The sequence below is a fragment of the Dipodomys spectabilis genome, unplaced genomic scaffold (assembly GCF_019054845.1).
Source record: "Dipodomys spectabilis isolate Male_0828 unplaced genomic scaffold, ASM1905484v1 ptg000746l, whole genome shotgun sequence".
Lineage (NCBI taxonomy): Eukaryota > Metazoa > Chordata > Mammalia > Rodentia > Heteromyidae > Dipodomys > Dipodomys spectabilis.
Window position 1 is genome coordinate 184,822 of NW_024871423.1, and position 26,403 is coordinate 211,224.

Consider the following 26,403-nt stretch of genomic DNA (forward strand, 5'->3'; position numbering starts at 1 on the left):
CATAAGCACAAAAGGTACAACATAAAAGAATGTCCCGATGGAGTTGTCTTCAATAGAGAAGTTGTGTAGTAGCACAAACCAGCTATCCTTTTTGTTTAGAACTCTCTGCCTTCTACATAAAAACAGGCATATATGGTAAGCACAACTGCAAATCAAGCCTTTAATCTTACTCAATATTTCAAAAATACATTTGTTTTTTTTCTTTTAGATGAGATCTTACTATGTAGTCCAGGCTGGCATCAAAATCATGATCCTTGTTTCAGCCTCCCCAGAGCCAAGATTATAGGTATGAGCTACTGTATTCAGCCTTAAAATACAACTTTAATATCACCATTGTCATCATAGACAGTTTTTTTCCATCCAGACCAATAATATTTCCTGTTGTCAGAAATTTTTGCTCATGAACATTACATATCATGAGAAATTTCTCAGAGTAGCAAAATTGGTCCTCAATGAAAGTTTTTTTAATGAAAATTTATAATAACAGTTGCTCCTTGTTTATACTTAACTTCTTTGATTATAGCCTAATAAAATACATAAATGGCTCATAGGGGAAATAATGTCTGCAGACAGGGGTCACCATGTCATCATCCTGGTGATCGCAAGGGAGGATCTTCTTTGGAGATCTGCCACAGCACTTAACTGTCCTTGACTTTGAATTACACGTATTGGACATTTCCTAGGCATCATAGCCCAAAGCTAAGCTCATTTGATTCCTCCAACAATGCTGGGAGAAAAATTACAAGGATATAGTTTTCATAGAAGAAAAGTGAAGGTGAGATTTGAAGAATAGGACCAAAGGACTGCTAATAAATATTTAGCGTTGGGACTCTACCTTAAGTCCACTTAAACCTAATATTCACATCCTTAACTTACATTCACGAAGTTCAACTCCCATTGTGTGTCTTTAGTGAAAAGGTAAGATCTCATTGGTTAACGTTTCCCATATTATTTTCTTCCAAATACCATCCTCTTCAAAGCTAAGTAATATTCATTTCTTTAGCCATTCTTCATATATCTCATTTTTTTCCCTCTTGGGTATGTGTCTCTCTCCCAATTTTCTATCTTCAAAAAGATGTCAAAGTGAAAAAAGAAAAATTTTATGAACAAGTCTTCTATAGGAAAATTTCCTACTCTGAAATTCTGGCTACATGTTGTAACTGTCACTCTTCTGAAAGAATCTCCAACTTATTTCCTCATGATGATTATTAGTGCTTAAAATATAGATAATCTACATTATGTGAGAAACAAAACAAAAAAAGGTTAAACAAGAAAGCCTTCATCAATTTCAAATTCCTTTCAAAGAAACTCTTGACCTTTAATATTTTCTAAATATAAAGTCATATCATCAGGGTCAGTCTTAATATAAAATCTCATTTAATGAGCTCTAGGAAAATTGTGTCAAATATATTGAACATGTCATACATTCTCTTCTATCATCTGTCTTCTGTAAGGTCCATTCCTGGACAGCGAACAGACCTCGCCCAGTCTTTCTTTGCCAGGTTCATCAGGCGCTTTACATTGGATACAAGCCTCTCTCCCACCTTCTTAAACCTTTAATCCATTGCCCTAGCCTAACTACCCGACTAAAGGCTATTACCCAAGCCTGCCCCTCATGTTCTCTTACCTCCTCACAGGGTGGTCTCTGACCAGCTGCATTCCCCACACACCAAGCACGGGGACATACCCCTGGGGAAGACCGGCAGATAGACTTCACTCACATGCCCAGATGTAAGCGGCTGAAATACCTTCTAACTATGGTTGATACCTTTTTAGGATGGATTGAAGCCTATCCCACAACGTCGGAGACTGCTGACACTGTTGCCTCTGTCCTTATTAAAGAAATTATTCCTAGGTTTGGCTTACCCAGGTCACTTCAATCTGACAACAGACCTGCTTTCATCTCCAAAGTCACCCAACAGGTGGCATTCTCTTCACATTCCTTATAGGCCTCAGTCTTCTGGAAAGGTTGAAAGAGCTAATGCACTCCTCAAAACACAACTTACTAAACTTTCTCTAGAGCTCCAGCAATCCTAGCCAGAACTGTTACCCCTGGCGCTCACCCGCTTACGTGTTTCTCCCCACATCCCTACTTTCCTCAGCCCCTTTGAGTTAATATATGGAAGACCTTTTCTCCTAGGTAATTTCCCTACTGACAATACCAAGACTCCACTAATAGACTACCTTCCCGTCCTAACCTTTCTTAGGCGCATGTTATGCCAACATGCTGACCAGTGTCTCCCTCAGCCTCATCAAGGCCCCTTTCCCACTCCCCCAATTTTGCCTGGTGATCAAGTGTTTCTCAAGACCCTTAATCCATCTGGTTTATACCCTAAGTGGACAGGCCCTCACCAGGTTCTGCGGACCACCCCCACAGCAGTCAAGCTCAAGGGACAGTCACAGTGGATTCACCTGTCAAGAATAAAAAGGGCTCCTGCTCCTGCCCCTTCTATACAACACTGACCTCCAGGTACACCTGTTCTCCCCTTGGGCCTACCAAGGTAAGGCTATCTCGCATCCCTGAAGATCCGTCCCCCTGCCTGAGAAGACTTCCTCCAGACTTTATCCAAGAGACTCACTTCTTGCAGACATCATAGAACTGGCAGACCTGGAAGCAGTCACCTTCTCCTACTAGGTCACATCCCAGGCCACCTCTGGTCACATGCCTCCCATCTGACCTTAGGAGGGTCCCAGACCTGAGGTCACATCCAGATCCAGTGTGGACACACCTTTCCCCCACCTGGTCACACCTCTTCCTGTCCCTGGCCTAGATAAGTCCTGGCCCAGAGGTGGGTCACCCCTTCTTCCTCCCCCTCCCTTTCCTTTTTCAGCCATGCTTCTCCACCATGCTTGGTGGGGGCAGCAGTTCAGTCAAATTAGCTTCTTTTCCTGCCTGAATAGTGAGTGGTGTTCTCTTCATCGGCTACCCAATAAAACCTAGAATTTCCTAACCACCCCTTTGTTGTAAACTGAACTGCCTTGAGACACCATGTGAGATTTTTTTTACCAATACCATTGCTGGCCTTCACATCCCTGTCCACACCACTTCTCTACTCTGGTGAGTGAAACTACTCTCTAAGTTCTCTGTTGCTCAGTCTCTGTTCAGACGTGGTGCCACGCCAGAGAGCTCCTACGGCCTTTAGCTGAAAGGCCGGTCACCTCTGAAGCTGAGGACGCTTGGCTTTGGGGCCTTGGCCATTTCTCTCTAGAGGGCTCTGGGGGAAGTCAGGATGCCGCTTCTGCCTGGTCAGCTCTCCTTCACTCACCAGACTGACTCTACATTTAATGGAGTGCTGCAAGTCAATTTTTATGCCATTCTCAGTTTTAAACAGTTTTTGCCACTGCAATGGTAAATGGTCAGAAGTCTGTTTACTTTCAGGCTCTCTTTGCTCTCTCTCTGCCAATCATGTCTAACTTTCCCTATTTCTCTCTTTCTCTTTTGTACAACATTTTGGCTTGTGCCCTGAAGAGTGCGATGCAGGCTGGGTCCCAGGAACCCCCCTCTAGATTCCCTCTCAAAGTCTAGCCATTCTAGGTTTAAAAATGGTCAGAGTTTCCATTTGTTCAGGTTTCTGTCAATGCCTCATTGCATGCATTCTTCTCAATGCCTCATGTGACTTCTCCAGACTTCGTCCAAGAGACTTGCCTCCTCCAGACTTCATCTAAGGACTCAACACCCAAGTGACAGCTGCTGCCTGCTGCCTTCTCCCAGAGTGGACCACATCTCAGCCTTTTACCCCTACTGTCGACGCCCCTTGCCAGCAGGGAGTAGCCAGAGAGAATCTTCGCGTTTTTCATAATTATCAAAAGGCTGGAATGTAAGATCCATTCATGGATGGCGAACAGACCTCGCCCAGTACCTGCGTTACCTAGGGAACTAGGACACCTGGAAGAGGTTACATCTGCATCCCCTCAGGTCACATCTTAATCTGATGTGGCCACACCTTTCTCCCACCTTATCCCACTTCCCTTTACCTGGACACACCTTTCCCCACCCCTACCCTATATAAGGCCTAACCCGGGGCCAGATGCTCTCTCTTTTGCCAGCCGCGTGGAGTGCCAACCTTGCCTGGTCCAAGCAGGTCTACTAAATAAACCTACCCCTTACCTGAATACCACGTGCATGGTGCTGTTCTTACTCGGCCACCTCTTTTTAAAAACCTAACATCTTCAAATTCATTGGGTCTTTCTTCACTCACCTTAATAACATCTCAATTTAGAAACTAAATATGCAGAAAAGAATGTTCATAGCTTACTAATTAAGCAAAGAGGGGGCATTTTTATTTGGGAACAAATTCCCATAATCATATGGCTATTGTATGTATAAAAATATAGTGTTGGAAGTTTTTGAACTTTATTTTTTCTGCTTTAAATTGGTTTTTTTTTTTTTCCATCGTGGGGCTAGAACTCTGGGCCTGTGCGCTGTCCCTCAACAGCTCAAGGCAAGTGCTCTACCACTTGAGCCACAGCACCACTTCCGATTTTCTGGTGGTTAATTAGAGATAAGAGTCTCACAGACTCTGTTGCCCATGTTGGCTTTGAACCGTGATCCTCAGATCTCAACTTCCTGAGGAACTAGGATTACAGGCATGAGCCACAAGTACTCAGCTATTAGGCCTATTTTAACAGGACATGTAACCAATAAGCTGTCCAAGTTAAGTAAAGCCCATGTAGTGTTAGAGAGGACCAAACAAGAAAGAAGAATACACATAGCAAGCATGGGCTGTTCCTTCCAACATCTGGTCAATTTGTGGCTTATTTAGTTGGTTGCCCTTCCTGGAGACCAATATAAATGATAGCAGATGGCAGACAGCCCACGGCTAGCAGGCCATGCTGAGTCTCACTGACTTCCCTTTCTTATCTCTGTGTCTTCCTTAATTTTTCCTACTTTCCAGTGTTTGTGCCTCCATATAGTTCAAACTTCCTAATGAAGACTCATGATCAACCTGAGTAGGCACTTCATCTTAACTCTTCCAGTAGCATGACTATCCCCAGTTCATTTTCGTCCATAGTCTGGATTGCTATAGTATTTTCAGAACTTATTTCAGTTTAAGGAGTGCAGACTTTGTAGTCCCATGACCCTGGCATCAAAGCTTACCGCTGGCATGTAGGAGAACTCTGTGCGCTGAAGCAGACTCCCTTCTGTCACGTCTTCTCATGTGTAAAATTGTAATTGCAATACTGTTACGGCTGTTTGAACTATAGGACACTATGGTCCTTGACCAGAGCCCTCAAACTCCAATCCTGCAGGAGCACATTCACCCCTGTCAACAAAAGTCCTAGAAGCCAGTCTAAGGAAGCAGCAAATTTTCTAAGTCTAAACTCTAGTGCAGACCTTTGGGACACAAAGTTCAAAACTTCCATTTTGGTCTCAAACCAAAGCAGGTCAGACTTGTTTAAAGTGTAACTATTCCCAAATTTGAATTTCAACCTAATTCAGTATTCCATTGATGAAAACCAAACACAGAAACAAAAAGAAATACACTTCTTCATAACAAAGACAAATAAGTTCATCTCCCCCTGGCTCCCCCCTGCCCCCGCACACACACTCAAAGTAGAGTGGAACCACTCTTCTTGGAGATCTGGTTACTGTTTAAGGGTGAGCAAAGACTATTTCTGTTAACTATTCCTGAGTTGTATGGAGAACCTTGTATATTAGGAATATGGTATAATATGAAACCTTAAACTCCACTGATTCAGATCTGAACACTTTCTTCTTGAGATGAGGTACAGTGGCTTTGATCTCAATGCTGTCAGAGAATAACTAGGGACAGGACTGAAGAAGAATCACAGAGAAATGTTGTGTGAGTTTCCTCAGAAACCAACAAATACTTTCCTCACTGGGTTCATTTTAAAGATCAAACGAAATAATGTATGGAAAGCGCAGAGACTGGTGCTGAAAATAGAGCCCGCTATTAAAAGTAGGATATAGCAGAACTATTTGTTGAATTGACTCTACCATTTGGTCAAATTGTCTATGCTGCTTTCTTCCCTTTGTCTTCCCTGCAGGAGGTTGAGTTTGAGACCGCACCCAGCCTTTGAAGGAGATCATTGAATTTTAACCTCCTTAGAAGAGTTTGTCTGGGAGCCTTGTGCAATCAGGACACAAAGGTAAAATGATCAGTTATCAATGCTTTGAAAAACTCAGAACTATTCTAATTGCCTAGCAGGAAAGGCAAGCTGTGCAGAGCGCTTGAGCAATAAGATGAGCCTTTATGAAAAAGAGTTCCGTGTATCCTATCTGGGTTGGTTCTTTGAAAATTAAAAACTCTGACAATGCACCCTCGGGACGCAGCTGTGGTTGGGCTTTTCAGGCAGATGAGCTTAATATTGGCTACAGCCGGGATTTCAGACACGTGGCCTTCTTAGAAATGAGATTGTATTTAGAACAGGCTCTTGTTAGTTACTTCTTTTCTTATAAATAATAGCAAGGAAAAGATGATGTCATTGAAAGGGGATTTTGATGTTTCTTGTCACATAACATGTTGGAAATGTAATACATATATAAATACACAAATATATACATATATATATATTCACTTAGCATGCAGTTCTGAAAGCTGTTAACCTAAATATAAATCACTCCACAATAGAGACTTTTTTTCTTGGTATGGAACAACGGACAGAAGTGCAGTGATAAATAATTCCATTCCTGAAGCTTTTTCTATAAAACATAACTTTTTGTCAAAGTGGCAACATAAATTCTGTTACTGAACACTTATAATGACCTTTAAGAATGATTAAGGAAGATATCATTTAGAGAAAGATTGAAAGAAGCAAAAGGTATAAGTATGACAGCTTAGAATGCACTTTAAATTGCACTTAAAAATCATCCCATAGTTGGATTTTGGATTCTTTTCTATTTCTGCTAAAACTTGGGCTTTCTTTCATTACAACTGTTAGTCATGGGTTTGTTGTGTTTTCAAAGTTCTATCATCGGCCAGGTGCCAGTGACTCTCACCTATAATCCTAGTTCATCAGAAGGCTGAGATCTGAGGATCATAGTTTAAAGCCAGCCCTGGCAGGGAAGTTCATGAGACTCTTACTTTCAATTAACCACTAAAAATTTCTAGAAGTAGCATGGTGGCTCAAGTGGTAGAGTGCTAGCCTTGAGCAAAAAAGAGCTCAGGAACAGTGCCTAGGCCTCTGAATTCAAGTCCTAGGACCAACATACACACATACACACACATACACACACAGAGAGTTCTGTCTTGGTTACCTCAGTATCTTGACTTACTAATAAATCAATAACCTTAGAGTCTCTTCTTAATGATTTTGGTAATCATTTGTCCTATTATGAAAGGAATTTGTCTTACACATTCTTTCACCATTTACATTGCTTATTTCTTGATATTTGAAGGCATTAAATATATGCCACACATTTTCCTGGAAGACATAAACTCCGTATTCAAGTCTATGATAATTTCTTGCCAATAATAAGAAAAGAATAGTCAAGCATGGTGGCTTCAGGCTGTCATTTTAGTTAGTTAGGGCAGAGATTCCAGGATTGTGTTTCAAGGCTAGCCTGTGAAAAATATTTATGAGATTCCATCTTCACCAGTGGTGGGTCATGGGGCAGTGTCACCTCTCAGCCTATCCTATGGAGGAACAAAAAGGCAAGAATCATAATTCAGGCTGGCCCAATCACAAAGTAAGGTCCATCTCAAAAATAACCAATTCAGAATGAGGCTGGTATAGTGGTTCAAGTGGTAGAGTTCCTGCTGTGCAAATATGAAGCCCTAAATTCAAAGCACAGTACTGATATACATATATGGTTTGAGGTATATGTGTCTGTTCATTTTCAAATCTATTGTTGAACCCTTCTAGAGAATTTTGCATTTTATAAATTACAACACAATGAATTGAAATCCATGACCATTCACTGCATGGAACTTAAGAAACTTAAATATAGAAAAGTAGGCAATGAATTCAGAAGAACTATTAAACAAGAGAAACTAGAAATATTTTTCAGATGAATGGAAGCAGAAACACAACATACCTACATTTATGGAGTGCATTCAAAGAATTACTTAGTAGGAAACGTGAAATGCCTACATTTAAGAGGAGATCTGAAGTCAATAACCTGACCTGTACTTTAATAAATTATTGAAGGGAAATAAAACTAAATTTAACATAGATACAGTAAAGGAAACAGTAAACGTGAAAGAGATCATTAAAATAGAAAATGAAAAGGCAACCAAGAAATCAATGGAACCCAATGTTGATTCTTTAAAGTGACCAGAAAAATAAACAAATCTTGAGTTGCATTAACCAAGATTAAAAAGTTGTCTGAGCTCATTAAATCTAGAATGTAAAACAAGACAATACTACTGGCCTAATATAAGGCATAAGAATACACACACAAATGTGTGATGAAAAATTAAATAACTTTGCCAAATGACATCTGCCAATACTGACCTCAAATGGACTTGCATCAAGTAAGGAGACTGACTTGAGAAATTTACAACTGCCCAATGGAAACAAAACACAGGTCAACTAGCATCAATAAAAAAAAGTCTACAAGAATCACAAACATAAGATTTAAACCATAGACATTTGATCTAACGAATAAATAGCAATATTTTGTAGTCCTATGATAACTAGAAATGCTATACCAAGTCATAGGTTCATGATTAAAAACAAGCAGCTCTATCACAAGAACACAAATGCATCTTATAACTATTGGCATGAAATTCCTTTTAACATAATCAGCAAGCCAGATTCCATGGAATTGGAAGACCTGATCATCAACACCTGATGATCAATGTAATACACATATCAACTGATAAAGGGCCAATATCATGTCAGTAGAAAAAGCAAATGATCACTCATTCAAATTCTTCTGAATCTGCTTATCAAAGGGAATATCTTGAAACTGATAAGGGGCACTTAAAATATCTATAGTTAATGTGAGCATTAATAGCAAGAGACAGAAGGATTTCCATCTAAGATTTGAAATAAGACAGTGCTATGTGCTTCAGCTGCTCCTATTCATTGTATTGAAAATTCTAGACATGGCTATTGGGCAAGAAGAGAGAATAAGAGGACTTCAGCTCACAAAGGAAGTAGTAAAGCATCTTTCTGAAAATGGGATGATCATATGCAGAATAAAGTCTAATGAAGCCATTAAAAACCTTTGGCAAGCAAAAAGTTATGTTAACCTAGTTGCATATACAAGTAGGTAAAAATCAATGCTATGTATTGGCAAAGAGTGACCCAAACCTGAAATTAAGTAAATATGCTACTTATGACATTTTACAATAGATTAAAATATATAGTAATAAATTTAACAAAAGATGTGCCAAACCTATATTATAAGAACTCACTATTATGGAAAACAAAGCATGAAAAAGCATTAAAGGCAAGTCAAAGCCCAACAGAATAAACATGGGGAAAAGGGTATTCTCAAGGGGTTGGGGCAAATGAAGAGAAGGTGTGGGGCGGTGGAAGGAAGAATGCAGTCGACATTCAAGTCATCTTGACAGTGTGTTAAGAATACTAGTAAATATCTACATAGCAATTATTCAATAATGCATGTTAATCTGTAGATTTCCATCTTTTTTTTCACAATATATTTGTCCAAAATGAAACACTCCCTGTAAACAAATATCATCTCCACTGATCTATATTTTGCAGATTATATCACAATGGGTGACATAATCTATAGATCCTTCTATATTTTGTACATTTCACTTAATCTTAGATTCTTGATCATGTGATATTTGAAGATTTAGCAAGAAAACATCATAGGTTACAAGGATTATTTTTAGCATAAAAATATTGGTTTATTCCTAGAAAATTGAGACTACATAGAAAATATATTCTTTCAGTTTGATTAAAGTTAAACAAGAACAAATACATAAGAAAAATTTGCCAACATTTTAACCTCTAGACATACTCTAAAATATTTAGAAGCAGAGTTGTGCTTGTTTTTCTTTTTCTTTTTTTGGTGGGGGGGTTCAGTTGTGGAGCCTGAACTCTGGGCCTGGGTGCTGTCCGTCAGCTCTTCAGCTCAAGGCTAGCGCTCTACCACTTGAGCCACAGCGCCACTTCTGGCTTTTTTTTTCTGCTATGTGGTGCTGAGGAATCGAACCCAGGGCCTCTTGCGTGCAAGGCAAGCGCTCTACCACTGAGCAACCTTCCCAGTCCTTGTTTTTCTTTTTAAGTAAGTAACAGTATTTTACCCAAAGTCTTATTAGAGTTTGCTGGGACCATCAACATGGATAAAACAGTTGCCAAACTTAATTTGATATCTATCAAACTGACTCAGAAGTTACAAATAGGTAGGCTTTGTTCTTGGCTCTTCACGGTTGGTTTTCTAACATTCAATTCTAGAGTTAAATCCACTATCATTTGTCACATATTTCTCAGTGACACTGTTTAATTTCTCTAAAAGAAAGCATGAAATCAGCTTTGAAAAATAGTAAAAGGTACTGAAATAGAAGCAATCTCAAGTTTTACTGGGGAAAGAAGAATATCCTCTAAAATAGGATTTGTTGACAGGGTCACTAAAAGATTTTTTTTTAATTTTTGGAAACCATTAAATAAAAGCAGCTTTTTGCTCTTTATTCTAAATCCACTTGCATAGAATAAATTGTAGGAGAAAAACAGTGGTTGCCAGTTTTGTGCTTTCCCATTTTTGTGTTTAAGAGATATGCAGCTCCTATTTTTAGCCTACCTGAATTTTGGTAAGTCTAAAATTTGTTGGATTTGTATGAAATGAAAGAGATCAGGGATGCGGAATGAAACCATAATCCAGGAAAAATAACCTTTGCAATATGACCTGATTTGCATGGTGTGATTATTTTGCATTCATCCAATCTAAGTTTCAAATAGAACTCTGTGAATGCCATCGCTAAAAAAGCATGTTGGCAAGACAGAGTCCTAAGTCAGCTTTGCTTAAAAACCATCTGAGTACTAAACTCTTCAATCTCCATCACATTCTTCATCTGAATTATTTATATTAAAAGATGACTCAACTTTAATCAGGCCTTTATGTCCTCTTCAGGAAAAGGATTATAATTTTTTATATTAAGGATCTCTTTGGTATGTCTGTCCCATTAACTCTGAAAAGTTTGCATTCAACTCTTTTTGTTGTTGTTATTATTAAGGAGTTGTGGCAAAGTTACACTTAATGTAAGTCAGGTTATAAGTACAATGCTCTTGGACAATGGCGCCCCTTCCTTCATGCATCCCATTCTTCCCCCTCTGTCTCTACCCATAAACTATATAGTTCATTTTTTGTATTTTGAATACAAGACTGCATTTGTTCACCTTCCATTCCTGTGCCCATCCCTTCCTGCGCACCTTCCCACCCCCAAATATTCAGCATTTTTAATATATGAAAGTAGCAAGAGAGTCTTGGGGTTTGAGCTATCCATAATTTTGATGGAGTAAAATGATCATAAAAGGTCCAATATTCCAAGAAATAATCTCTTTGTATCATATAAAGAATATAAAACTTGTATGATGAAATTGATCTTTTAGGATAAGATCCTTATTTAAAAATCAGGTATATCTTTAACCAGTCTCATGAGTTAGAACTTCTGTTTCGCTGAGATTGACTCCTCAAAATTAAAATAATGTCTATCTTTCAAATAACATAATACAATATCTATGTTACTCAGAATCTCTGGAGGTGTGACCTGATTTTATAGATACATGTGGCTGATAATAATATTACATAATTTTTAAACATGCATGGCTTTAGTAGATGAAAAAAGTTGCATGAGTTCATTGATTAATTTTCACCTTTTGTGAGTTGATAATTTTTTGATAATTTGTATAGTCTGCTGCATTATATATGTCCATAGTTTCCTAACTGATCACTTTATGTGAAATGTATTAATCTGTAGTACATGATTTGATCATTTCTTCCACTTTTTTCTGAACTTGTAATAAAATAATTTCATAAATATTGGCTAATCCATATTTGGTTGCAGATTTGTTTTACTTACACAATCAAAACATTCTCCAAGCCCTCAGATTATATTATATTTATAAACTATACACAATATGCATTACTGTATGCATCATTACACACACACAGAGGCTGTTCTTGGTTGACATGGTAATGCAGGATTATGAAAAGGACTGTTAAAAGTGAAGCTGAGGAAACCATAATAATCCGTGGGGAAGATTATAGTAGCTGCTTATAAAATCATTTGTCAAAATACTAAAAATCTCCCAGATGCTTTGTTACAAATATATAAAAGAAATAATAAGGCCAAATGAGTATAATAAAATTCAAAATGTTATAAGTCTTAACATTGAGATGTTTTATTTCTTCATGAAAAGGACACATCAAGATTGGTTTGAACAATGCTTGTCCTCCTGTGTCATCAGAAAGAGTGAGAACATTTCCTACACAGAAGTCAATTCGCCTCTGTGCCAAGTCTGTGTGGGTCACCTCTGTAATTTCATCCTTTGCACACTCGGTGCCTTGAAAGATCCCCAGGTTCTCTTTCATTGTGAGTATTTGGCCAAAGTCAGTTTCTCTGGGACATCTATCTCCTTTCTTTTAACACAACCACTTTCCAATTCTATATATTCTTGTCATTTTTACTCCCAAGCTTTACCTTCATCTTTGTTGGCCGATTTCTTCCTGTAACTATATACGTTCATGAAATCTCACCTGAAGTTATCAAGGAGATCAACAGGGAGCTTTGTTTTGTGGGTAAATGAACAAATCTGCAGTGAGCTATGGCCACAAAACTTTGAGAAAGAAATGCATGATTCTTTACTGAGCATTTATGTAGTGATTTGTTGAATTCTGGCCTAAAGAGCTCATAGCAAAGTTGGTACTTTATGCAATTACTCATGGCTAATATACTGTGGTAAGTGAAATTTGATCTGCTTGTTGGTGAACTAAAATTTTTAATTAAACCGTGGTAACAGAAATTCATGCATGTCAGATAATACAAAGTGAGGGCTGTCTATCTATAATGTAATAACAAATATTTCATTCATTTTGGAGTATTATTTATTACATGTAACTTTATTAAGTTCCACTTCACAATTCATTTGTCTTCAGCAACTGGGCTGGTAGTATGAATACAAAGTATAGTTTATAAAATAAAAAGCTCACAGGAAGCAAAAACAGCAGTCTATGTGATAATTAAAGAAATGTAAAACTAAAAGATATTGCAAATATTGCTATCATATATGCATCAATTACACACTTATTCCAAATAATCTATATTTTTATTTATAGAGAAGAGGAAAATTGATATTTTATAAAATTGTATCTATAAAATGCTTAATAAAAGTATAATATGAGCCTAGGTACTTTCTAAAAAGATAAGTATAAAGTTTTAAATATTGGTTATGAACAATTTTCCTATGCACAATTTCTGGTTATTGTTGATATGAAAAAATTACGTTAGCTTTCTCAGTAGTCTACATCTGTTTGAACTTTCCTTCAGTTTCTTTAAGCTGATGATGACCTTTCCAGCTAGAAAAACATACGGATATGCATGTTAAAAGGTCACCATGGTTACTTTCCTCTCAGACACATTTGATATAATTTATATCCTTGTCTTCCAACTATCTTGGAAATGCCTCTGGTTTTAAAGCCAATGCCAGCATCTCACATCATAACAAGATATTCATCAGTTTGTATGTTGGTATGTTATCAACTGAGCTTGAGTGTCTCATCAATATGTTGGATGTATGATGTAAATGGAATTCCTAACGTGAAAGTATCTTTCCATTCCTAGAATAAACCTTGCATTTAATGGGTTTTGGTTGTGAAGAACATTTGCTCTGTCCTATTTTTGCTAAGCATATACAACTCTTTTCAGAAATGGTCATGACGTAGCTGCTATGAACTGTATTTCTTTGCTTATATAAGAACAATCGTGGCAACATGATAAGGTAGATAAGAATCATATATATTATTGATGTCTTCTCTGAAAGTCTTTAATTTTATGACATTTGTTTCCTATCAAGTATCCTAGAAATTTCTTATGTTTTTACAGATTATTTGAAATTCTACAACATTTCTTGTTATTTTTCAAACATTTCATGCATCTGATAACCTTATCTTCCGGTAACTGAGATATGTATTTTATTCATGCTTCTTGCATTTTCCTAAACTTCTAGAACTTTCAAAAATCTATCTGAGCCATTTAATACCTAAATCCCAACATTTTTGTAGTCGTATTAAGTACATGAAGTCAGCCGTCTATTGAATGTAGCTATGGATGTTCATTTTCATGACTAGATAGTGTATGTCTATAAAAATATAATCAATTTACTATCAATTCTTTCACTGAAGAGAATTTGGATCGTTTCCAGTTTAGTATGTTACAAATGTTATAGTGCAAGATGACATGCTGTTGGATAGACACACAATGATGTGAACATTTTTTTTCACACAGTTTTCAAAGGGGTAATTACTATCCTGAATGTGAGTTTCATGATTCTATCCATCATCTAATTCTAATTTTAGGTATTTCTACTTAAAATTCCTACTTAGGTATTTTCTCTACTATTTCTCTAGAGGAGTTCTTACTGATATACATATATATGTATATATACAGACATATATGCATATATGCACATATATACATATATACATGTATACATAAATACATGTATTGTTTAGTGAATATATGTAATACAAATATTTCCATTCCCATTTGGTTTTTCTCCTCAAACTTGGAACAGAGATGTCTTTTAAAAGAGCGTAAATTACTTTATTCTTTGTTTCATTTTGTTTCTTACTGTGATTTGTGGGGCTTGAACTCAGGGTCTGGGCACGGTCTATGAGCTTTTTTTGCTCAAGGCTAATGCTGTATGATTTTGAGCCACAGCTCCACTTCCCAGAGTAAGTTTTAATACAATACAATTTTCAGATGTTTCTATTTTCTCTCAAGGTGACCTCTGTTCATGGCTAACATGAGCTTCAGAGATATTAGTGCAGGGAAGCTTAACTTCTAATGTGGTAGCTTCTAATATCCCTTAGAACAGTAGAGAAATATGTTCTACAAGTCTAAAGGAAGGGAATATCTTCTTATGAAGTTGTTTTGAAAATCTAGCAATGTTTTCTTCTATCATTTATGTCTTGTCAAGAAAATCACTGAGATTCCACCTAACCCTAGTTAGAATAGCCAATATCAAGAAAACAAACAATAACAAATGTTGGCAAGGATGTGGTCAAAAGGGAACTTTATAACAATGTTGGTAAGGGCGTAAACTTGTTCGACCATTCCGGAAAGCATCACGGAGGGTCCTCAAAAAACTAAACATGGAATTATCCTATGACCTAGCAATTCCACTCCTGGGCATTTATCCAATAGAGCATAAGCAAGGACCACTAAAGTCACCATATTTATTGCAGCATTATTTACCATAGCCAAGATATGGAATCAGCTGAGATGCTCTTCAATGGAAAAATAGATCTAGAAAATATCACACACAAACACACACACACACACACACTGGAATTCTACTCATCCTCCAGAAAGAATGCTATTGTGCCATTCATAAGGAAATGGAAAGACTTGGAAAAAAATTATATTAAGTGAAGTAAGCCATTCCCAGAGAAACACAGGTTGGATGGTTTCCCCCATTTGTGGGAGCTAGAATGTGCTTTATAAATCTATAAGTAAAATCACTGGATGGTATGCAAGCAATCAAATGAATTAACTGAAGTATATAATAGGCTCTTTGGAGAGTGCACCTAGTATAATTCCTTAGAAAGACAAAGTCAAAGCTCAACAAAATGAGTAAGGAAATGAATACTTGTAAGATGGGGGGAGGTGAGGGGGTAGAAGAATGAAGGGGAAAGGGAAGAAAAATGAGGGAAGGAGTGGTTTGAGAGGAGTGGGTGAGCATGTTGAAAGAAATGGCATTGATCAAGACGCACTGTACTTATGAACTGATTTGTTGAATGGCAACTCCTTTGTACAACTATTGAAGCATAATCAAAATATTTTCTAAAAAGTTACTAAAGATAGCTCACGTGCAAAGGAGAAGAATGGATTTCACCTGCCAGCAAGGAATTAAATGTGTGTATCGAAAACAACATTGATGGTGGCTTGATTACCACTGTACCCACTCTCATTCAGGCTACTCATGAAGAATACGTTATTTGCATCCATGAAGAATACATTATTTCTAATTGAGTCTCAAACATTTCACACTGTTAAAGAATCAGTTTCAATTACAAGATCTCAAAATGTAAGTCAAATGCAGGCACGTGAAAGAGCATTGTTTCAAAATCTTTGGATTCGAATCTGGAATAATAAAAAAAAAAACTAAAGAGAGAGTTATTTATCCCTGCTCACAACAGAAAGTAGTGAACCAGGAAGAGAATACCTTCAAGTAAAATCCATTTTAAAACGTAGGATAATTTCACATGATACACACTGGGTAGCTGCGATTCTAAATCATAACATGAATACTACCACTTCCTTAATAACAAACTATTCATTCTCCTAGGATAAAAATCTCTACACTACCTCTTAGAATTGTTCTCTTGCTTCTGAATTATGCCTTTTAAAGCATTTTAACTTCTCTACTTATGGCTTTCTTAAATCTATACAAGTTTTAGAAGCTGTTCAGTTAACCTGAAGAGTCTACTAGACAACCTCAAAATTCTTAGAAATGATCTGATTCAATCCAAAAAGGCTAAATGATAAATTGATTGGTTTCCTGTATCCCTTAGAGAATGTCTATTTTTACTATTGACCATTAGATTTTACAAATATTAATTCAATTAAGTAGGTTGATAGTGTGTAATAGTCTATGCAACCATGCTATCATTTACTAAGATAGAAGGCTAAATTTCAAACCTTATGATATTCTGTCTATTTTACATCTCGAGCTCCATGTATTTTGAAATCCTGTTGTTAGTGAAGACATACCCTAGTTAATCATGTCTTTCTGCATAATTGACTACTTTCTCATTATATTTTATCCCTTTTCATATAACTTGACAATATTCCATATTCCTGTTTCCTTTGTTTCCTTCCTCTGCCTCCTAAGTGGCAGTACTGAGATATGCATGTTCAGAACTGATATTTCTTTTTTTTTTAATTGTGAAAATACCATACAATTACATTGTTTCTGTTCTCAATGAATTTCCTTAACTGCTTTTGCTTCTGAAGAGCTCTACATTCTTCTTTTCTATCAATGGATATTTTCACCAATTATTCAACTTCATTTTTTTCCTTTGAACAGTTTGTAAGCACATCATTCTGGTTGGTGTCCCTTGGTTCTTGTGCTTGTGTTTTCCTATCTGCTGCTACATTTGGAAAATTCTCAAATATTATTCCTCTCCTCAAACATCCTTTCTTTCTGGAATTCCCAATTGCTTATATTCCAGTAACTCAGTGTCATATCCAAGACTGGAATTGCTATAATTTTGGTATGTTCCATTCTCTCTGTGTGTGTGTGTCTTTCTTATATTCTCTCTCCCTCCTTTCCTTTCTCTCTCTGTCTCTGTCTCTGTCTCTGTCTCTCTCTCTGTCTCTCTCTCTCTCTCTCTCTCACACACACACACACACACACACTTAAGTTTGGCTAATTTTTGTTATCCTATCCTTGATTTTCCTGATACTTTCCTGAGTTCTATTAAGTGAGTTTCCCTCATATAATCCTTGGTCTTCCCTGTGAGCGGCGGCATAGTTCCTGGAGGAAAAATCTAAACTCAAGTGTGAAACGTCTACTTCTGTCTCCCAAGGCCTGAGGACTTCCATGCTACTCACCAGCCAATTTTTCTGAGTTGATAGCTACAGCTTTCCTCTAGCCTGAATGACTACACACAGCTGTTGCCCCCAGTAAAACAAATACAGAGGGTCTATTTCTCACAGAGGAAGCTATGTCTTTCTACTTTGTGCTTCTTTTTGTCCTGCATTTTGGTGTTCTGATGAATCAAGACTCATTTTCCACTTTCACTTTGTCTAACTTTATATGCTTCTTTTTCTTTTATAGAAGTAGAAACAAAGTTCTTTAAAGCTCTTTCCCAAGCTGTAACTAGAAACTACTCAGCTTGCAAATACCCCTTCATTGATGTCTCTTGAGACAGTTAAAGGCAGCACCATGGTGTACCAAATACATTCCAAGGTGAAAATGGCTGAAATATATTGGACAAAACATAAGCATCTATAAGAAAAATGAGTTACTTTAAACTCACACGAGGGACTGCAACATCATGAGATAAATTATTTTATACATATACACAAAATTGACTTCAGCAACTCATCTTCAAATATGGAAAAGAATTAAGAAACAAGGAATCAAAATGAGAAAGCATTTGCATTGTGAAATTTAAAAAATGTACATATGAAGTAATATGTAAAGACCTGTTTGGCTTTGTTTTTATGTAAATACCTATAGAGTATAAACAATATGGCTTAGCAAATTAGATGCAACTTACTTACAAATGATATAAAATTAACTTGAGGCATCTCCTGTCTCTCTCACAGGTTAACTTAATCTCCAGGAACTGGATTAGCAAGGAACAGACAACACTTATCTGTTCTTTTCCTACCACACCCTAGAGGCCAAGAGTCTATTTTTTCTTTTCAGCTTCTTCATTTAGTGTGGAAATCTCAATTTCTTCCACATTATTCCTATTTCTGATTAATATTCTCACAGGACCTCTATATAACATCTCTAACACACGCATGCACACACTAAACCTGCATCGTAGGCTGACGCCAGTCTTTCTGACTATAACACATTCCTTGCCTTATCTGATCTTTGAGTTCTAGCTCCTATTCACTTTCCATCACACAACTCTGATACTCTTTTAAAACATTTCTTTTCCCCAGTCATTATGTTATTCTCATTCACAAAAATACTAGTGATTTGTCTGCTGGGTGCAGGTGGCTCATGTCTATAATTCTAGCTACTCTGGATGTTGCGATTTGGGGATCGTGGTACAAGGCCAACCTAAGCAGGAAAGTCTGTGAGACTCCAATTAACTACAAAAACATCTGAAAATGGAGCTTCTGTAGAGTATGAGAATGCTAAGTTTAAGCAAAAATGCTAGGGACAGTAGCAAGACACTGAGGTCAAGCCACAAGACGAACACACACACACACACACACATACACACATGAAAAAACATTAGTGATTTCTCTGTATCTTATAATCTATAATCTATTCTCCTTTCCTCTCCCTTTCTTTTATGGGACCCAATACCAAATAACAAATTGCAAACAAGTTGCTTCATAGTGTACTAAGCACTAAACGGATCGAAGGTTTAATTTTTATTGAAAATATATAGACAGACTGGGCTGGGAATGTGGCTTAGTGGTAGAGTGCTTGCCTAGCATACATGAAGACCTGGGTTCGATTCCTCAGCACCACATAAATAGAAGAAGCCAGAAGTGGTGCTGTGGCTCAAGTGGTAGAGCGCTTGCCTTGAACAAAAGAAGCTGAGCAACAGTGTCAAGGCTTTGAGTTCAAGTGTCAGAACTGGAAAAAATAAAGAACAAAGAAAATATCTAGATAGAGAAATGCATATGTAGTTTAAACTATAATTCAGATTTGCTTCTCACTTTGACTTGAGAATGTTTCATGTACCATATAATATAATGGTTTGTTTACATGATACGGTAAGTCTAGAATGGACTATACAACTTATATATACATGTATACATGATAAAGCATTGAAACCATTTCTCCATTTCTGTTTAAGGTGGAACGTAGGGCTGGGAGACCGTTGCTGCTTTTCTCCCTCACACTCACAAGGCTAAGCTGACAGTGTAAGCTGGGGGCCACGCTACGCTGCAAATGCAAGCTGACTTGTGAGGCTTTGGACCACTGCAATGCTCTTTCCATTCAATTTGCAGAAACAGTTATGCCTAAGGCCATGAGCATGCAAAACCTAATTTGGTATGGATGTGACAGGAATTCTGAACTTTTGCTAGGAATTTAAGAAACACAAGAAAAGCATAGAAAAGGGCAATGAATAGGAAAGCATCAAGAAACATACCAACGTGACACCCGCACTGCTATTGTGTAATAGCTGCAGTTTGGCTTATTTCATTATGCTTTAATTTTAATATTTGGATTTTATTCTGTAATTTGCTTTTCATTCTCCTCCTTGACAGGTGCAATGGACTGAAACAATATAATCATTGGAATAGCAGTGTAATAATAATTAGCACTGGCCGTTGAGCAAGAAACTTAACTCAAAGAAGTGGTCTGATTTCAACTAGGTTTGTGACGCTGGGCAAATTATTGCAGCAATCTTAGATTCAATTCTGTCTGTGTGAGGTGGGAAAAACAAGCATACCTAAGACATAACACTGTAGAATCCATTTGTTCTGAGTGTGCTCCACTTCCTCCTCCTCCTTTACTGCAATTCGGAACGACTTTTTTCCATCTTCTCAGTTCTCCTTTTCACCCTAGGAGGGTTAATCCTTCAGACTCATTTTGTGGAGTCCCTTTTCACCTCTGTCCTTAACATTATCTTCAATTAATGATGGGCATCAGCAAAATATCCAGAAAACAAGAAGAGGCGTACCACAGGCTACTACTTTCTCTGCTGCTCTAACTGAGCAAAAGGATCCTGGCATTTAGTTTGAGTTTCTAGCCTTCTCCAACTTCTGCTGGAGACTTAAGTCTCTATAACACAGCCCTGCCTGGATTAGGGCAACTTTCTTGGTAACTGAGCTTGCTCTCCTTAACACTGAGGTTAGGAACAATGGCTTTCTTCCATGACCAGACTTCAGTACCTCAACACTTTTCTACTTCTTGACTTCTCACACTTTGAAAAATAATCTTATCATCCCCCTATGTCAACTTTGTATTCAGTTTGCTGTTTGAGTGGGCAGTAGACACGACCTTCATAATTTTAGAATTAGTAAACACACTTCCTTTTATCTAGCATGCATCCAACATTTAACTTTTATTTGGCATTATTTTATGTCTCAACTTATTTATACTCCTTCTTTTTTGAGTCTTTTCTGACATTTCCCCCTTATATAGTTCAGTGGATACGTCAAAGTTCAGCAAAATGCAATACTAGGTACTAGAAAGGGGTGGGGTGGGAGAGAAAGGGATGGACAAAGAAGAGGGGAAGAGAGGGGAATAAAATCAAGATCCAATGTGTATCCTACAAAATTAAGATGAGTAAGGGAAGGGATATGTAGGTGAGAGATGAATAAGAATGTCAAAACATGACGCTGATCAAGATGCATTGTATTCATAAACCGCTTTGTTAAATGGCAACTCCTTTGTACAGCTACTTAAAGATAATAAAAATGCACATAGACCATGAGATACAGCAGCATCATAGATGTGAAGAAGAAAACAAGCTTTTTAGAGTATTTTCACATTTTAGCTATTTTTTTTTGTCGGTCATGGGGCCTGAACTCTGGGCCTGGGCGCTGTCCCTCAGCTCTTCAGCTCAAGGCTAGCACTCTATCACTTGTACCACAGTACCACTTCTGGCTTTTTTTCTGCTTATGTGGTGCTGAGGAATAGAACCCAGGGCCTCATGCATGCAAGGCAAGCACTCTACCACTGAGACACCTTCCCAGCCCCTATTTTAGCTATTTTAAATATTTTACTGTTCTTCTCAGGCCTAGCAAAATACATGAAGAAAAACAACATTTTTTGGAGCACAGTCTATACTAACACACACAGATACTCTGGGTCACAAATTAGAACAGCCCTCATGGTATTTCTTAAGTGATATGCTTCATTAAACATCATGTTCAGTTAATGATCAGTCTAATTTATCCAATCAATACCCTCCCAAATCCTTTCCCAATTCTTTTGGTGATGTAGAATTGCCATCTCTAATAACCACGCTGACACTTGTGAAACCATCCCAGCTCCTTCTAGCTCCCCCAGTTTCAGAGACAGAGGCAGAACACATTTGCTGTCAGCATCTTAAGAATGCTGAATCCTGCCTGTACTCTCATGACTAAAAATAAAAGCCAGGAAACAGAACTGGAATGGTGTTAGAACCTCAGGCCTTTTGAACAGGATTGTGCTTTTAGCAGTTGCCTGTGCTTTATATTAACTGTGACAACGTTGCACGCCCAGAGCCAAAGGAGAAAGCAAATGTTTACTAGTGCACTGAAGAGCAGAACACCAGAGGCAGGAGACTAGGAGACAAGTAGCCAGGAAGCCATGGATAAAGGCAACAACTCTGTACATATCTGCATTCATATAAGCAAAGTAACTCAATCAGCAGAGGATGCAGAATTGTTGTTGGTGTGCATCTGAATGTTGTTCAAAGAAAATAGTATAATGTTTATCAAACTTATTAATTCTCTGGTACATATTCAGTCTTAATACTTTCTGTTTTCAAGTTTTTAGCTCCCTCTGAAGAGATGTAAATTCTCTGAAAACACTAGTTCAATGAAAGAAATTCCTAAACTGCAATGTACATATCATGGAGGATGCACTCTGAAACATTGGTGAGTCTTCCCTAGATTGTATCAGTGTGGAAAAGTCATAGACGGGGACAATTATAGTTTATGTTAACAACAAAGTTAGATCCAGAATGCACCTGGTGTTATTCCAGAAAAAGCATAGTGTTGGAATTTTAAAACATGCTGTTAGAATTTCTCCAAAGGAGTGGTACATGAATGAAGAGAGGAGGGAGAGGGATGCAGTTATAAAATTCAATGCACATTTTACAAAAGTAAGAAAATTGAGGGAAGGGGCGATGTTGGAAGGGATGGGGAGGATGATGAAAATGGTGGCATTGATTGAGATGCATTGTATTCATAAACTGCTTTGTACAACTCCTCCGTACAACTACTTAAAGGTCATTTAAATTTATCTTTTAAAAAAGAAAAGAAATAAGGAAGTGTTCTCAAATACCTAAGCTGAGGTTTCCACGTTTCTTCTAGTTTAAGACAGCTCTTAGGACACTCACAATTCTCAGAAACCTTGAGTCAATTCAAATGCTAATTTGCATCTTAGAAGAACTACAAGTTGACAATATCCCCAAATGTCTCCTGTATGTATATAACTATACACACACACACACACACACACACACACACACACACACACACACACACTTATCATACATGAGATGGCATCTTCTGATGAAGAACCCTGCAAATTACTTAGATGGGCTGAATATTTAACTATAATTATTTTTTATTTTGCTTTTCTGTCTTGTCTTCATTGAAATAGGGTCTTATTATGTAGCCTAGTCTGACCTTCTCAAACTTGTAACCCTCCTGGCTCAGCTCCTTGACTAAACCTGAATTATTTTAGTAAACATCAGCATCACTAATAAAAATTGATTGCATAATAAAATGCATTGTGTGCATCATCTATGTCTAGTTTGGATTCCCAATAAAGGAAAACTGAGAAGTTGAATTTGTACAGCAACTTAGTCAAATACATTTTTCTTTTTTGTTTTTATTTTCCCATGAAATCTAGCCTGCAGAGTTAACTGTTTCCAAGAGTACAGGCAAAATCCATTTCCTAATGCATAACAATTCAATGCGGGGGAGTTCCTTATACAAGCAATTTTCTGAAAAATATCATAGGCTGTAAAGAAAATGGAGTTAATTGTTTTAAGCAATTTGAACAAGGCATGGGATTTTGGTACCACTGGGAGAACAAGATAAACATACATGACTTCTGAAATTATACCTGTCACAATATAATAAAAATGAATATGTGGATCTTTTCCTCCTATACTATGATATTTAGCTTCTCGACTTCTTTGTTAACTCTGTTTCAGTTCCCTAATTTAAAGGCTAAGCATTCAAATTTCAGGGTTTAGCCATGATGATAGTTGCTGAAAAACAAGCTAATAAAAAGGGGAATATCATCATTATTACAAGCAAAACAAATATAAGTCATTTACATAAATTTGAATATATAAAAGCTTGAAGTAATTAGTAAGGGAGTTCATACATACGACTTAGTTATATTTAAAGTAGGTTTTAATCTTGAATCTTCCAAAATACAGATATTGTTTTATGATGCTTATGAAACAATACATTGATTTTAATTGATGTTCTCCAACTTTCCTACGTAAAGAGAACTTTAAAGTTTTCATTTGGATATGGGGAACAATTTAAGTCACATAAACCCATTCATGAACAGTTTTATAAAATAAGGGATGAAAGGGTAACCTAAAGCGTTAAAGCAGTTGTAAAGTTTATACTATTTTGAGTTATTTTAGGACCTAGAAAATAATGTGATAATTTACAGTGAGTTCTAAGGATTAAATATACTTTTCCAAAAATTCATATATTTAATATTTAGCTACCATAAAACATGAACTTTCTATACTGCAGTTTTCTACAAGAAATTATACGAAGAAACTGAGGTTAGAAAGTGATTGGCCAAGCTAGGTACCAGCAGCTAATGCCTGTAATCTAGTTTCTTGGGAGGCTGAGACCAGGTGTGACAGGGTTCAAAGCCAGCCCAGGCAGAAAAGCCCACAGGATTCCATCTCCAAAATAATCCTAAAGATGACAGACTGGAGAGATGGCTCAAATGATAGAATGGCAGCTGAACAAGTGATCCATTTGAGACTATAGCTTCATGCTCTTGGTAAACATTGAGAGAGAAAGAGGGAGAGAAAGAAAGAAGGGGGAGAGAGAGGGAGAGGGAAAGAGAGAGAGAGAGAGAGAGAGAAGAGAGAGAGAGAAAGACTGACCAGTACGTTTATCAAAACATAATTTTATCTTGATAAATTACCTTGATAATTTATCTTTGATAAAGTATAAAGTTTCAATTTATCAAAAGATAAATTTATTAAAAGGTAAAAACAACTTTAGTTTCTTGAATCCTAGATTAGTATTCCTTCAGGTATGTGTGTGTGTGTGTGTGTGTGTGTGTGTGTGAGTGTGTGTGTGGACGCGCACTTGTGTGTGTGTATAAGAGATTTTATATTCAAAACTTCAATTTACCTAAGGTTGCAAGAAAAGAATAAATTATACAATTTTACAGCTAATTGTATTTCAGTTGATTTTCATGGTCAAGGCTAAATACTCGAAACTATTTAAAAAAAAATGACTTCCCAGTATAAAATCCAATAATAGTTCCATTTTGCTTAACTCCAGTTATGACAGAAGTCACCATTTACATAACCTGCAATAGAGCTAACAGTGATGGCCGCTTCTGGTCATTTGACAAAATACGTGATCGTGTCAACTTTAAGCAGGAAATATTTATTTTTGGCTCATGATTTCAGAGGTTTTAGTTTGTGGTTGACTAGCTCCATGGTTTCTGGGCCTGTGATAAGAAAGAGCCTCAGGACTGAAAATGTGAATATGAGTTGTAGAGCAAGCATGGTTCAATTCATGGCAGGTAGGCAGCAGAGGAAGTGAGAAAAAGAGCTAATGACCAGATGTGCCCTTCAAAGACACATCTCCAGTGATCCACTTTCTCCAGGAAGGCCCTACCTCTTGATAAGCTGTTTCTTCTATAAAGTCATCCATGGATTAGGATGTAGCTAAACCTTTACCACAAGAGACTTCAGGGGCCAATGTAGATTCCAAGCCATGATAAGAACATGAATATAAATTTAAATACTCTTACATATTTTAACTATACCATATAATATCACACACACAGACATACACTTGTCTATATACACCATCTTCTATCGTAACATAATCCAAATGAGTCTGAAACAAAATATCTCTAAAAGTTTTAAGTAACTAACTGATGAAATATATTTCTTATTCTTTTTCTTAATAAATCTGAGAGAAGTGAATTAGTAATTTTAGACAGAAAAATGGCCAAGCCCCAAAGAAACATAGGTCCCATGGTTTCCCTTATTTGCAATACCTAGTATATGTCTGAGTCAAGCAGAAAAGGTCAGATAAGGTGATGTTATGGAAATGAACCCTAAGATACGTATTCAAATGTTTTTTTTTCTTTCATGTGATTGTTTCTAACACATTTATAAGATTATTTCTTTGTTGCTTTGTATGTCCCTCCCCCACAGTATAACCCCTGCTTTCACTATATTTGATGTCAGTATAATTTGTGCAGAGGAAGGGGAAAAACAAATCATTTAAATAGGGTTACAGATGGACCCATTGTAACAATGAGATGTACAAGTCGTTATGTCGAAAATGAACTTTACAACTTTGGTGGGGGGAGCGGGGAGGGTTGGGGGGGAGGATGGGAAGGGGAAACAAAGGAGGAGGCTACAATACTTGATAAGCAATGTACTCATTATCTTGCCCATGTAATTGTAACCCCTCTGTACAGTATTTTCACAATAAAAAAAGAAAATGGCCAAGCTTCATGAAACTTCCTTTCATAATAGCAAGCAAAAGAGACAGCTCAATATAAACTGTCTAAATAGTAGGTTAAATTGACTTCTCAAACAGTATATTAATTAGTGTTATCAAGGAGATGCTTACCAAAATTCATGAGTGAAACCACAAGGTCTCTAATTGTTAAGACTTTAGCACATTCTGTATGGGTTGAATCTACATT